The sequence below is a fragment of the Natator depressus genome, chromosome 11 (assembly GCF_965152275.1).
Source record: "Natator depressus isolate rNatDep1 chromosome 11, rNatDep2.hap1, whole genome shotgun sequence".
Lineage (NCBI taxonomy): Eukaryota > Metazoa > Chordata > Testudines > Cheloniidae > Natator > Natator depressus.
The window spans coordinates 76,084,773-76,098,311 of record NC_134244.1 but is presented as its reverse complement, the minus strand read 5'-3'; the positions used below and the strand labels follow the sequence as shown (position 1 = coordinate 76,098,311).

Genomic DNA, 13,539 nt, shown 5'->3' with positions numbered 1-13,539 from the left:
AGCCGCAGGGGCAGGGTAAATCACTGGACCCTGCTATACACTGGGCACATGCCTCTTGGGAACTTGGGGAGAGTTGGCACTGTAGGGTGGGCCTGATAATCATTCTTGTACCCACACTTTCCGGAGGAGGTGAACATTATGGAAGATATCTCGCTGCTGAGGGTGAGCAGGGAATCAAGGGAGGGTCTTCTCCAAGCCTGTGGCTTCCACCCTGGCCCCTATGCAGCTAGCCTCTGTGCGGCAATGGTGTCCCCCCACCCCACCCCACCCCACCCATAACGGCACAGTGGCGCAGGAAATTTATGGTTAATGGGGCAAGAAACAAAGCAGCTCTGTCAAGGAACCTGCAGCAGCGGATTGCCCAGTATCTCCACAAGAGTTTCCTGGAGATCTCGGACGGAGATTCCCGTGAAGTGAGGGAGTGTATCAACAGCCTGTTCCGCTGCTCAAACTAGGCATAGAGTGAGAGACAAGCCTGCTTCCTGCAACCCTCCTGCCCCCAACATCTCACATCAGCAATTCCCAAACCCAGATCCACTTACCAGGGGCCTCCTCTCTTGTTTGTGCTTCGGCAAGATCCAACCGCTGTGACTGGCTAGGCTCCTCCAGGGTAGAAAAGAGCTCCTAACTGCATGCATCTCTGGCCTCCAAGTCATCCTCTGCCTCTGGGTTCCCCTCCCCCCTTCATCCAAGATTGCCTCCTCCCGGCTCAGTGCACTCTCAACTGGCACGCAAGCCAATGAAGTATCCACAGGGGACTTCGCAGTGGAGGTGGGGTCACCACCGAGTATCGCTTCCAGGTCTTCGTAGAACCGGCAGCTGGTGGGTGCAGCACCGGAGTGGCAATTTGCCTCCCATGCCTTGCGGTAGGCGTTCCGCAGCTCCTTCCCTTTGACCCCGCACTGCCGTGTGTCCCGGTCACGGCCTTTTTCTATCATGCATCTAGAAATCTGTCTGTAGGTATCATCATTCCAACGGCTGGAGCGCAGCTGTGACTGCACTGCCTCCTCTCCCCAAATCCCGATGAGGTCCAGCAGCTTGGCATTGCTCCAAGCAGGGGACCGCCTGGTGCGTGGAGCAGGCATGGCCACCTGGAAAGATGCGCTGAGACCACTGCACATATCACCGAGCAAACAGGACTGTCTGGGCTGGGGCTGAGAGTGGGTCACCTGAGGGCAGGGCAGTCGAGTTCAAACCGACGGGCAGAGAGGTAAGAACAGATATTGTGGGACACCTCCTGGAGGCCAATCGCAGCAGTGTCATCACCCCGGTGACTACACTGGCACCAGAGTGCTGTAGCCCCAGCACAGAAAGCTCTACGCCCCTCCTCGGGGTGGTTATCTTAGAGCGCTGCACCTGCACAGTTTCTGCGCACTCGGTGGCTTGGCCGTGTGCGCACCTCGGGAGCTACAGCGCTCACAGCTGCTTTACTGCACGCAAACTTGCCAGGGTACATAGGGCCTTAAAGTGCAAATCAAACAAATTAGCTTAGTTCTTGTTTTTTCAGTTACTAACTGGATTAAATTTGCTGGTAGAAACATAAGAATGTAGCCAAGGTGCTGCATGCTCTGCAGCAAGCTGGAAATTCTGTTACAAGGACCCTTGATTCTATGACACTCTGGTGAAAATTCTCAAAGTTCAGTGGCAGTTTTAGATACATTTTAATAATGAGTTTTCTAAATCCACTATGCAAATGAATAATTCAATCACAACAGTAGTTCCTGTATTTGATATTAAATTTGTTTGTTTTATATTCTCCATGCATTTTCAATGCCAAATGTTGTCATCTTGAATTTTCAAAAGTTAACTAAGGGTATGTCTGCACTGGAAACTTCAAAGCACTGCTGCGGGAACGCTCCTGCAGCAGCGCTTTGAAGTGCGAGTGTGGTTGCGTGCGAGTGCTGGGGATTAGCTCCGAGTGCTGGGAGCATGGCTCCCAGAGCTCAGAGCCTATCTACACTAGTGCTTTAAAGCGTTCAGCCTTGCTGCGCTCACACCCCTGAGCCAGCAAGTTAGAGCGCTATAAAATGCTAGAGCGCTATAAAATGTAACCTAATTAAGATAAATGGGGCAGTTCACACCTCTGAGGTGGTCTGCAAACTATTGGCCAGGTCTACATTCAAAAGTTAAGCCAACCCAGCTATTTCTCTCATAACTGTGAAAAAGCCAGACCCCTGAGCCCTGTAGTTAGGCCAACCTAACCGCCGTTGTAGACAGCCCTACATAGACGGAAGAATTCTTCCATCGACATAGCTACTGCTTCTCAGGCAGGTGGAGTCACTACAGCAATGGGAGAATCCCTTCCGTCGCTGTAGTGAATGGCTATGCTGAAGAACTACAGTGGCACTGCTGTAGCTATCCTGCTGTAGCATTGTTAGGGTAGGCTAGCCCACAAGAAAGTCTGGTCCACACAAAACATAAGTCAACACAGCAACAGTAGTCAGCAATGTGAAAAATCTACACCACTGGCCAATGTAGCTAAGCTGACCTAACTCCCAATATAGATGCAGCTACATAATGGAAAAAAATGCTTCTGTCGATGTACCTACGGTTGCTCGGGGAGGTAGTATTCTTACACTAATGGAAAACCCCTTCCATTTCTGCAGGCTGGATCTACACTACAAAGTTATGCCAGCATACCTACAGCAATGTACCTATGCATCCGATGAAGTGAGCTGTAGCTCAGGAAAGCTTATGCTCAGATAAATTTTAGTCTCTAAGGTGCCACAAGTACTCCTTTTCTCTATGCCAGTATGGTTTCTGTAGTGTACAAATACCCAAAGAAAATGATGCACCAGTTTACATCCATTTCAAGGTTACCTTTGTATCCAGGAGGGCTAGAAATATAATTTAAGAACAATGCAGTTTGCAGAATTCTACAGCAAGTAGTGAATTCCACAGCAAATGCTGCTGCCATGGGACCACTGAATACACAGGACCTTTGTTATAGCAGACTTTCCCTTTTCACTTGTTTAAGCTTCTTATCTGATGCTTCTTTCTAGAGATCTGTCATACTGCTGAATCTTTCCATCACACTAAACAGACAATATTTATCAAAGTATTAACTGTGTGTGTTTTCAAAATTAAAAGTATTCTGCAATTATATAAAAATAGTATAGCAATACATTTCAAGTAACTTTGGTATTACTCTTGGAATCCAAGGATCTGGTGAGGACTAAACTTACTTGCAATACAAGTACTGTATGTTGGTATATTTTAATGCTGTAAGATTATTTTAATTCTTGAGTCCAGGAGTCTGATTTGCTTGTTTGTTACATTCCCTGCAATGCCTGGGGAAATCCTTGAGTGTTTGGGAGATGCTTTTAGAGAAGTTTAAAACCAGGTTACAGCTGGTTGCTCTTCACTCAGCCACAAGAACAGGATGCTAAAGTTATAAGATATACATGCTGGAATACAAATCTAACCAAATGGCTGCCTTTCTATTAAAAAAGTAGGAAAACCTCTAGACCAGCGGTGGGCAAACTTTTTGGCCTAAGGGTCACATCTAGGTATAGAAATTGTATGGCGGGCCATGAATGCTCACAAAATTGGGGGTTGGGGTGCGGGAGGGGATGCGGGCTCTGGGGTGGGGCCAGAAATGAGGAGTTATGGTGTGGGAGGGGGCTCCGGACTGGGGCAGGGGCTTAGGATGGGGGGGGGTGCTCTGGGCTGAGACCGAGGGGTTCGGAGAGCGGGACAGGGATCAGGGCTGGGGAAGAGGGTTGGGGTGTGGGGGAGGGCTTAGGGGTGCAGGCTCCAGGCAGCACTTACCAGAATCAGTGGTATGTCCCCCCCTCCTGCTCCTACATGAAGGTACAGCCAGGCAGCTCTGCCCCATTTGCAGGCACCGCCCCTGCAGCTCCCGGAAGCAGCGGCATGCCCCCCTCCCCCCCCCGGCCTCCAGCTCCTAAGCGGAGGCGCAGCACCAGGCAGCTCTGTGTCAGGTTCCCAACCAATGGGAGTTGCAGGGGGCAACGCTTGGGGTGGGTGCTGCATGCCGAGCCCCCTGGCTGCCCCTACACATAGCAGCCAGAGGGGGCACATGCCGCTACTTCCGGGAGCCACATGGAAAGCCCGCAACCCCGCTCCCTGGCTGGAGTATGAAGCAGTGCAAGCCCCTGACCCCACTCCCCAGCAGGAGGTTGAGGGCCAGATTAAAAGGTCCAACGGGCCGGTCATGGCCCGTGGGCCATAGTGTGCCCACCACCCCTGCTCTAGATCAAGACTTCCTTGAATTGATAACCTTCCATCATTCTGTCAGGACGATGGCATTTCATCTTTACCCAGCGTCCTCTCCCCCCAACACCAGTAGAACCCCTGTGATCTGCAGGAAACCACAACCCTGCACCCCTCTGGAAGCTCACTCCTCTTCCCCAGTAGCATGGCTCAATCCTACCTAGGACTCTCCTCTTTCTAGAGTGGGATGTAGGTGGAGCAAAAGTGGGGAGTATATGCAGAGAAGCTAATATAGCCTGGCATTGTATGAACTTTTTGCAACCATCTTCTGTGGATATGTAGGAATGACACTGCAACCATCCCTGTCTACTGCAACTCCACCCCCTCCTCCTATGCAGAAAAACTTTGCAGAGAGCCTCTCTGTGTCTATTGGGGGCAGATAGACTCCAATGAGGTCATTAGGTATGGCAGCATACTTCCTTTCCCAGAGCTGGGGATTTAGCTTGAGTGCCACCTGTCCCAAAGTGGAGAGGAAAAAGCCTATCTTTTTCCATCACTTCAGGTCTACATGCAGACTAGGGATTGGAGGTTGCAAGCCTTACCACACTGATGTGCACCTTTGAGTGCTTATCCTCACTGCAAAGCTAACTCAAGTTCCATGCACACACAAAAACCTTGAAATCAAGCATGATGGTGGTTTTAATTCAAGTTGGCTGGCCAATCAGAGAGTAGATACTAAAGATCAAGTTAGCACAACTCATCAGCTGCTAGAACAAATAGTTAAACTTAAATACAAAGAGAACAAACAGTCTGTGCAGCTCAAATATTATTTTGCAGCGTGGCTGCTTTTATGTGAAAGGAGTTAACTCAAGTGCAGGCAACTCTAGTTAACTATGCAGTGAAGAGGAGACCAAGAAGTTTTGCATGCCTCTCTCCCCTCACTTTTCTGGACAGACAGCTTTCCAGACTTACACTTGGAATACAACCAGTTTTGTATGAATTGGGTAAAGGAGCCTGCTCTGCACTCTGAAAAGCCATTCTATCCTGCAAAGACTATGAAAATAGTTACCTTCAGGAAAGACTCTTTAGATAGCCTACAAATATAATTGTAGTTAAAAAGCAGCGAGCAGTACTGACCTGCATAAAATAGATTTAGAGGTTGAGCAGAGTCTACCAATACAAAATGGAAGTTGACTAGACTTTTTACAAATTCTGTGACTTTTTGCTTCGGAACACTGATTGGTGTCTTCAATGACGAAAGTACTATACTTGAGACTTTCCGATACACAATAGAACGGTCCCACCCCCGGACTGACAGCCTCTGTGCTGTTGCGGAGGATGAAAGTCTCAGGGAAGGAGAACATCCAACTAGAGCAGAGGGAAACGATCCCATAGTTGGGACTCTCCTTCCAGATAATGTTGTGGTATCCTCTCGCACTGAGGATACCTCTCCGGAGGAGGGAACTCCAGTTATTAGGAAGAGACAGGTATTAGTAATGGACAATTCGATCATTAAAAACATAGATAGCTAGGTTTGCGATGACCAGGAGAACCGCATGGTACCTTGCCTGCCTGGTGCGAAGATTGCGGATCTCTCGAGACATCTAGACAGACTTATGCAAAGTGCTGTGGAAGAGCTGGTGGTCGTGGTACATGTAGGTACGAGTGACATAGGGAAGGATAGGAGAGAGGTCCTAGAGGTCAAATTTAGGATGCTAGATAAGAGATTGAAGTCCATGACCTCTATGGTAGCATTCTCTGAAATACTTCCAGTTCCACGCGCAGAGACATTTGAACAGGCAGAACCACAGGGTCTCAATGTGTGGATGAGACGATGGTGTAGGGAGGAAGGGTTTAGATTTATTAGGAACTGGGGAAACTTTTGGGAAAGGGGGAGCCTATAAAGGAAGGATGGGCTCCACCTAAACCAAAATGGAACCAGATTGCTGGCACTTTAAATTAAACAGTTGTTGAGCAGTTTTTAAACTAAGGGCTGGTGGAGAGCCGACAGGTGCAGAGGAGCACATGGTTTGGACAGAGACATCCCTTAGGGGAGGATCTGTTAATGGAGATTCTCTATGTCCTAGTAATGGGAAGAGGATGGAAGATGATACAGGTAGGATCTGATGAGAAACAGTCAAATGATAAAAAGTCACATTCAATTACATTATGTAATGCCAGACAGCTAAAAGGTGACAAGTTTTTAAAGTGCTTATGTACCAATGCTAGGAGTCTAAATAATAAGATGCGTGAACTTGAGTGCCTCATATTAAACAAGGATATAGATATAATAGGCATCACAGAAACTTGGTGGAATGAGGATAATCAATGGGACACAGTAACATAAGGGTACAAAATATATCAGAGGACAGAACAGGTCATGCTGGTGGGGGAGTGGCACTATATGTGAAAGAAAGCATAGAATCAAATGAAGTAAAAATGTTAAATGAACCAAACTGTACCACAGAATCTCTATGAATAGTAATTCTATGCTCTAATAATAAGAATATAGAAGTAGGGATATATTACCGACCAGCTGACCAGGATGGTGATATTGACTGGGAAATGCTCAGGGAGATGAGAGAGGCTATTAAAATAAAAAAGGGGGATTTCAACTATCCCCATATTGACTGGGTACATGTCACCTCAGGACGGGATGAAGAGATAAAGTTTCTTGACACCTTAAATGACTGCTTCTTGGAGCAGCTAGTCCTGTAACCCACAAGAGGAGAGGCAATTCTTGATTTAGTCCTAAGTGGAACACAGCTTCGGGTCCAAGAGGTGAATATAGCTGGACCCCTTGGCAATAGTAACCATAATATAATTAAATTTAACATCCCTGTGGCGGGGAAAACACCACAGCAGCTCAACGTAGCATTTCATTTCAGAAAGGGGGACTACACAAAAATGAGGAAGTTAGTGAAACAGAAATTAAAAGGTTACAGCACCAAAAGCGAACTCCCTACAAGCTGAGTGGAAACTTTTTAAAGACACCATAATAGATGCTCAACTTAAATGTTTACCCCAAATTAAAAAACATAGTAAGAGAACCAAAACAGTGCAAGCATGGCTAAACAAAGTAAAAGAAGCAGTGAGACACAAAAAGGCATCCTTTAAAAAGTGAAAGTTAAATCCTAGGGAGGAAAATAGAAAGGAGCATAAACTCTGGCAAATGAAGTGTGAAAATATAATTAGGAAGGCCAAAAAAGAATCTGAAGAACAGCTAGCCATAGACTCAAAAAGTAATAGCAAAAAAATGTACATCAGAAGCAGGAAGCCTGCTAAACAACCAGTGGGGCCCCTGGATGAGGGAGATTCCCAATCCTGAGCCATTCTTTTTAGGTGACAAATCTGAGAAACTGTCCCAGATTGAGTTGCCATTCAGAGGTGGTTTTGGACCAAATTGATAAACTAAACAGTCATAAGTCACCAGGACCAGATGGTATTCACCCAAGAGTTCTGAAGAAACTCAAATATGAAACTGCAGAACAATTAACTGTAGTCTGTAACCTATCATTTCAATCAGCTTCTGTACCAAATGACTGGAGGATAGCTAATGTGATACCAATTTTTAAAAAGGGCTCCAGAGCAGCGTTCTCTCTAATTTTTCCCACCCATGTACAGAACCAATTTTGTTACATGCACCAATATGGAGGAGATGCGTGACACATCACCTTCATAGAATATTAGGGTTGGAAGAGACCTCAAGAGGTCATCTAGTCCAATCCCCTGCTCAAAGCAGGACCAACACCAATTAAATCATTCCAGCCAAGGCTTTGTCAAGCCGGCCCTTAAAAAGCTCTAAGAATGGAGATTCCACCACCTCTCTACAAATTCATGCAGTGGTAGTGCGGGCTCTGGGGTGGGGCCAGGGATGAGGGGCTCAGGGCCAGGGCAGAGGGTTCAGTGAAGGGGGTGAAGGCTCCGGCTGGGGGTGCAGGGATGGGGGGCTCAGGGCAGGGGCAGAGGGTTGGGGGGCAGAGGTGTGAGGGCTCCATCTGGGGGTATGGGCTCTGGGGTGGGGCCAGGGATGAGGAGTTTGCAGTGCAGGAGAGTGCTCCGGGGCTACAGCGGGCAGAAAGGACTCCCCCCAGCTCTCTCTCTTCACAACAGCACCTGGGCTGTGGGGGAGAGGCGCCGCTCCACACCACAGCAGCTCCGTGGCCGTGCCACCCCACCCCAGCCACAGCAGGGCTGGGAACCCCGGCCACCGCAGGTCTGGACCGCAGCAAGGCTGGGTGCCCCAGCAGGGCCAGGCTAGGTTGAGGCTGGGGGAGGGGCACCCCTGGCCTGACCCCGTGCGAGTTCCCTGAGTGCCTGCACAGTGCTAAATAGGCTCCTGCGCGGCCACGTGGCTTATAGGGAACCTAATTCCAGAGGTGATTCCGGCAATTACAGGCTGGTAAACCTGACTTCAGCACCGGGCAAACTAGTTGAAACTATAATAAAGAACAAAATTGTCAGACACATAGATTAACATAATTTGTTGGAGAAGAGTCAACATGGTTTTTGTAAAGGAAAATCATGCCTCACTAATCTACTAGAATTCTTTGAGGGGGTCAACAAGCATGTGGACAAGAGTGATCCAGTGGATATAATGTACTTAGATTTTCAGAAAGCCTTTGACAAGGTCCTTCACCAATGGCTCTTTAGCAAAGTAAGCGGTCATGGGATAAGAGAGAAGGTTCTCTCATGGATTGGTAACTGGTTAAAAGATAGGAAACAGAGAGTATGAATAAATGGTCAGTTTTCAGAATGGAGAGAGGTAAACAGTGCTGTCCCCCAAGGGTCTGTACTGGGACCAGTGCTGTTCAACACATTCATAAATAATCTGGAAAAAGGGATACTCAGAGACATGGCAAAATTTGCAGATGATACAAAAATACTCAAGATAGTTAAGTCCAATGCTGTCTCCGAAGAGTGACCAAGGTATCTCACAAAACTGGGTGTCTGGGCAACAAAATGCAGATGAAATTCAACGTTGATAAATGCAAAGTAATGCACATTGGAAAACATAATCCCAACTATACATATAAAATAATGGGGTCTAACTTAGCTGTTACCACTCAAGAAAGATCTTGGAGTCATTGTGGATAGTTCTCTGAAAATATTCACTCAATGTGCAGCGGCAGTCAAAAAAGTGAACAGAATGTTGGGAATCATTAAGAAAGGGATAGATAATAAAACAGAAAATATATTGCCTCCATATAAATCCATGGTACGCCCACACCTTGAATACTGCGTGCAAATGTGGTCTCCCCATCTCAAAAAAAGATATATTGGAATTGGAAAAGGTTCAGCAAAGGGCAACAAAAATGATTAGGGGTATGGAACGGCTTCCGTATGAGGAGAGATTAATAAGACTGGGACTATTCAACTTGGAAAAGGAATGACTAACGGGGGGAATATGATAAAGGTCTATGAAATCACGACTGGTGTAGAGGAAGTAGATACGAGAAGGAGTGAATAAGACTTCCTTAACACAAGAACTAGGGGTCATCAAATGAAATTAATAGGCAGCAGGTTTAAAGCAAACAAAAGGAAGTTTTTATTTTTTCACACAACGCACAGTCAACCTGTGCAACTCTTTGCCAGGGGATATTGTGAAGGCCATGACTATTACAGGGTTCAAAAAAGAACTAGATACATTCATGGAGGATAGGTCCATCAATGGCTATTAGCCAGGATGGGCAGGGATGGCATTCCTAGCCTTTGCTTGCCAGAAGCTGGGAATGAGCAACAGGAAATGGATAACTTGATGATTACCTGTTCTTGTTTATTCCCTCTGGGGCACCTGGCATTGGCCACTGTCAGCAGACAGGATACTGGGCTAGATGAACCTTTGGTCTGACCCAGTTTGTCTGTTCTTGTTATATTCTTAATTTCTTTGTAAGTTACACTGCCCTAATAATTCAGCTATGAATGAATCCCACCATATTAGTTTCTCAGACTGCTCAACAAGAGATGGATAGATGGATCAAGTGTAACTACTCTTGAACTCGGACAATTCCTTCTTTGGTTCTGATTTCACTTCCTAAAAATTCTCAAGAAAATATCCAAGATACTGTCATTATTAAATGGATCTATGGTGGCGATGGCTAGATACAGATAAGCTGCCTAAGATATGTTTATAAAAACAAGCATAAAGTTCTGATAAAAAGGAGGATATTTCACAAGTACTGTATTGCCATTCCTTACTGTCGGTATTTTAAAATCACTTTCTCTGATACTGGCATTAGTTGATGCAAAGTAGATTTTTTCCTCACCTCATTCTATAGAAAATTGGAAATCCACAAGATGACAACCAAAACACATAATGGAATACTTCTGGTCCTTTTTACATCTACAGGGAGTAGAGTAACTTGTCACATAATTTTATTGCAAATCTCATAATAGTTGGCATTTTCCATGACATGCCAGCTGCTGGTGTAATGTGACTATGTGAGAACTTCATCTCTCTCACTTTTTTTTTTTTAAGTTTCTACCCCACATGGACGCAGAGAAAAGTTTGAAAATATGAACTCTAAAAGGCACGAACACCAGAAGTCAAATAACACAAATTTATTTTTTAAATCTCACAATTTTTAAACCAATCTCATGACTTCAGGAAAGGCAGGGAGGGCTGACTCAACATTTTTGAATGTTCAGGGTTGGCAGTATTGCTCTTCTTCTAACCATGGTTTGAACCATGCAAGTTGTTCCACCTTGTCAGACTCCCATGCAGAGTCCCATTGATGTTAATGGGATTCTACAGTGGTCTTTTCACACAGAACTTTCAGGATTAAGGCCCACATTTGATCCACAGAACTGTTTCCAGAAACCTAGTTAATGTTTCTTTTAGGTTCAGAACAGGCAACATCAGGATATTAAGCTTCCTCAGAATGAGAGTGCTAAGACAGCGGAAGGGTGACAAATATTAAATAAAATATTTCACCTGAGTAATTAGAGGTGTAACAGTAGCTCTGATTTTTACCTACCTTTGAATTTTTATGTAGTGTAATGTAACTAATTAGCCTACAAAAGCTAAACATTTAATATTGAACTAAAGAACTCTTAGGGCATGGCTACACTTGCAGATGTAGAGCGCTGTGAGTTAAACCATCCTTCGGAGAGCGCAGTAGGAAGAGTGCTGCAGTCTGTCCACACTGACAGCTTCAAGCGCACTGGCGTGACCACATCACTTGCAGCAGCATTGGGAGCGGTGCATTGTGGGCAGCTATCCCAGCATGCAAGTGATTGCAACATGCTTTTCAAATGGGGGGGCCGGCAGCAGAGTGTGACAGGGAGAGTGTTGTGTGTATGTGGGGGGAGAGAGAGTGGGTTTTGTGGGGCTGAGACCATGTCAGCATGCTGTCTTGTAAGTTCAGAGAGCAGCAGACTCCCCTCTTCCCCCCTCCCCCGCCTCTCTCTCTCACACAGTATTCCACACGAATGACTTGCTTTGTCTAGGAGCAGATAAGCAGCCAGCTGTCAGAAACAGAGCTTTCAAAAGGCATATCCGCATTCCTGCAGCAATTCAAAAACAAGAGTGGTCACTTGACTTAAGGGGATTATGGGATGTTTCCAGAGGCTGATCAGAGCGCAGTAATGCAATACCTCATTCACATTGGCACCACGGCACTCCAGCGGGGGCACAGCAAACGTTATTCCACTCGCCGAGGTGGAGTACCAGCAGCGCTGTAGCCACGGAGTCAGAGCACTCTTAGTGCCTTGCCAGTGTGGACGGGTGGTGAGCTAGTGTGCCTGGGGCTCCTTCACTGCGCTGTAACTCGCAAGTGTAGCCAAGTCCTAAGATGCAACACTGGCACAGCATGCAGCTTTAAATATAATATAAGCCCCCACTGATTTGGAGATGGCAAAGTGACAGCTGTCCAACAGGTGGGAACAGTTTGCTTCTTACACTAGAATACCACATTTTTCTTACTATAGCCAGATACTGTACTAGTAGGGGACTTAATACAAGGAAAGTTTTAACAAAATCCTGTTCACACATCATGTACTACTTTGTCCTGTATAATGCAGCCAAGAGAAACATACAAGAGCTTTAGGTCAAGTCATAGGTCAGAACTACATGTAAGTAGTGGTAAAAAGATAAAATTGATATTTAAGTGATTTTTTTTCTACATTTTATCCACAGTGCTTCAAAAGAATCTACTTTTATTTCCCACAATGTATATGATGGAATTGTTCAGGTGTGATGACTATCATTTTTACTCTGAGGTAAAAAAAATCATTAAATATAAACTCCTTTTGTCAAAATGCCTCCTTCTGAAAGAATAACTCTGGGTAGCTTGAAAGCTAGTCCTTTCACCAACAGACGTTTGTCCAATAAAATATATTACCTCACCCACCATGTCTCTCCGATTCTGAAATACAAGTAAGAACTCTCAAATTAGCATTTCATATTCTCACTGGCTAAAGAGCTACAGCCGCTGATACTAAATCTGATGTAGTGTGATTTGGTAACTTAAGACCAGTCTGAAGTTACGCAGCAGGTGGATAGCCAACCCACAACTAGATTCCCAGTCTACTGTCCTATGTGCTGGATCACAGTGGCTTCCGTTACCATTTCAACCAGTGGTGAGCTGGCGCCGGTTCGCTAGAACCGGTTGTTAAATTTAGAAGCCCTTTTAGAACGGGTTGTCCCATGAGGGACAACCCGTTCTAAAAGGGCTTCTAAATTTAACAACCAGGCAAATGTGGCGCTTTAGGTGCCAACTCCATGGGTGCTCCAGGGCTGGAGCACCCACAGGGAAAATTTGGTGGGTGCAGAGCACCCACCGGCAGCTCCCGGCCCCACGCCCAGCCCCAGCTCACCTCCGCTCCGCCTCCACCTCCTCCCCTGAACGCGCCGCCCCGCTCTGCTTCTCCGCCCCACCAGCTTCCCGCGAATCAGCTGTTCACGCAGGAAGCCTGGGAGGGCTGAGAAGCAAGTGGCGGCTTCACGCTCAGGCCCAGGGAGGTGGAGCGGAGGTGAGCTGGGGTGGGGGGGCACGAGGAGGGCTGCCCGCGCTGCAGCAGGTAACCTGGGGGCCGCAGGGGAACCGCTCCCCGCCCCAGCTCGTCTCCGCCTCCCTGGGCCTGAGTTAGAAGCCGCCGCTTGCTTCTCAGCCCTCCCAGGCTTCCTGTGTGAACAGCTGATTCGCGGGAAGCCCAGGGGGCGGAGAAGCAGAGCGGGGCGGCACATTCAGGGGAGGAGGTGGAGCAGAGGTGAGCTGGGGCCGGGCGCGGAGCGGGGAGCTGCCAGTGGGTGCTCTGCACCCATCAAATTTTCCCCGCGGGTTCTCCAGCCCCAGAGCACCCACGGAGTCGGTGCCTGAGGCGCCACTTTTGATGTGATCAGTGGGGGGAGCGGCCACTCTC

The 13,539-nt window shown here is 46.9% G+C and overlaps 1 protein-coding gene across 2 annotated transcripts in view; it reads right to left on the bottom strand.

Moving 5' to 3' along the window:
- PCNT (pericentrin) overlaps positions 1 to 13,539 on the bottom strand; it is a 243,826-nt gene that overhangs the window by 228,304 nt on the left and 1,983 nt on the right. The gene's annotated exons all lie outside the window — the stretch shown is intronic.